Source organism: Chinchilla lanigera, unplaced genomic scaffold (assembly GCF_000276665.1).
Source record: "Chinchilla lanigera isolate Chin_1 unplaced genomic scaffold, ChiLan1.0 scaffold00069, whole genome shotgun sequence".
NCBI lineage: Eukaryota > Metazoa > Chordata > Mammalia > Rodentia > Chinchillidae > Chinchilla > Chinchilla lanigera.
Genome location: NW_004955470.1, coordinates 10,287,886 through 10,289,824, shown reverse-complemented (window position 1 = coordinate 10,289,824; position 1,939 = coordinate 10,287,886). Strand labels below are relative to the sequence as shown.

The 1,939-nt window shown below is 52.8% G+C and overlaps 1 long non-coding RNA gene across 1 annotated transcript in view; it reads left to right on the top strand.

Moving 5' to 3' along the window:
• The first annotated feature begins 402 nt into the window (after positions 1-402).
• Positions 403-1,939, top strand: part of LOC102029171 — a 2,422-nt gene continuing 885 nt past the window's right edge. The window contains exons 1-2 of the long non-coding RNA XR_263490.1: positions 403-725; positions 1,654-1,791. This is a non-coding gene — a long non-coding RNA (uncharacterized LOC102029171). The remainder of the gene's footprint in view (positions 726-1,653; positions 1,792-1,939) is intronic.

Below are 1,939 nucleotides of genomic sequence, written 5' to 3'. Positions count from 1 at the left end.
CATGTCTGTGACTTTGTACGCCATTTAATTTTTATGTGTCTGATGCAACGTTTTTCTATATGGTTTTAGTTTTCCACGCTTTCCCTTTTCTCGAGACTATGACAGTATCCCTTGGGGTGGGTTTCAGCAGTTGACAGTGGCAGGGGTGTCCAGTTTCCAAACTCGGAAAGCCTCTGTGTCAAATACCACTCCCCGTCCCTGTCGCCTTCAGGGCCTGTTTCCAGCCCCTCTCCTGAATTCTCTGCATAGTGCTAAGGGATCAGAATCAAGCCATCCCTCGCTGTAATTTTAGAAGCCCTCCATCAGCATTTGGCCGGGCCCGGCCAGGGCTGGGTTACCAGCTGGGTGCCAGCAAGAACTACGACGTGATCACAGAAAGCAAACAGAAGCTCTCACGGCAACAGCTGCGTGGTTGTGTTTCTGGGATGCTGTCGCCGCTTGGACCCGCACGTCCTCAGCGTGCCCCTGTGCTGAGCACAGGCGAAGTCTGAGGCCGGAGCTCTGCAAAGTCAGTCCTCTGGGCCTGGAAATCTGCTCTGGCTTTTGTCTGCTTCCTCCCGATTTCATCCACAGGAGACAAGAGCTTCTACAAACTGTCAGGGACCCCATCTTCCAACTCTGCTCAAAGCTAGAGAACAGCGAACCACGAAACAAGACTGACTAAGGTCACATGGGGGTCGGGAGTGAAGTGCTAACCGTGAATTTCACCTGGAAATCTCCCCCAAGTAGGCCGGAAGCAAGATTTGTCGTTGTTGTTGTTGTTTGTTTGTTTCCTTAAAGTGCTATGTGTCTGCTGTGTCTGAGGACCTGGGGTTGTACAACACTGCACCTGCCGCCAAAGACTCTGTAAGGGTGGCTAGATGGACAGACAGACGGATGGATGGGTGGACAGAGAGATGGAAATCCCAAAGTACAGAGTCACTGCAGACAGGACGGTGTCTTAGTCACTCTCCTCGCCACTGGGACAGAATGTGTGACGCCAGCAACATAGGGGAGGAGGGGCTCGTTCTGGCTCACAGTTAAGCCCGTGGCTGGCCGGCTCCAAAGGGAAAGCAGCGCAGCAGAGGGTCCTGACCAAGAGAAAGCTGCTCACGCCAGGCGCCGGGAGGCAGAGACGGGAGGAGCGGGCCGGGGAGATGTGCTCTTCCAGGTCACACCCAGCGACCTCCTCCGCCGGACGCCCTAGCTCCTAGCAGCACAGTTAGCCACACGCTCATCAGGGGATTAACCCGCCCACGAGGATCGCGCCCCACCACCCAGCCACCCCCACACTCTCCCCAGGGGCACATGAGGCTGGGGGGATGTAAACCATAACAGGACGGACTGTCCTTGCCAGGGCTTTACACACCGGTAGAGAAGGCTGGAAAGGGCTTAGTCACGCCCTCCCCAGCCCCGCCCAGCTCGCAGAGCGCCGGCCCACTGGGACTCGCAGACTTACTCAGCCCATCTTACTACCACTGACCAAGGGGAACGCCCTTAGTCCTCTAACCAGCAGATGCCCCTAATCACAATGCTGCTCAAGTGATTAACTGAATGAATACCTAGCATATTTACATCCTAACTTCCATGCCCTTCCCTGCTGCCGGTTGGGGACACATTAAGGTAACTGTCTCTACAGCGTGCTACGCATTGATGGTCTTCCACTGTCCACAGAGAACTGATCTCAGGACCATACTGGTCTTCCACTGTCCACAGAGAACTGATCTCAAGACTCCTGAAATTTGTGGATACTCAAGTCCCCATACACTACTCAGATATAAAGAAAGAAAGATAAACTCGAGGCTTTTATAGGTAAGTGGGTGCAACTAGAGACCATATTCATAAGTGAAATAAATCAGTCTCCCATGTGTGAACTTTGTATTGTCTCCCTAGTGTGAGAAACTGAAAGAGTAAATAAAACCCAAAATGATAATAGCTATTGCGAAAGGGAAATAAACTG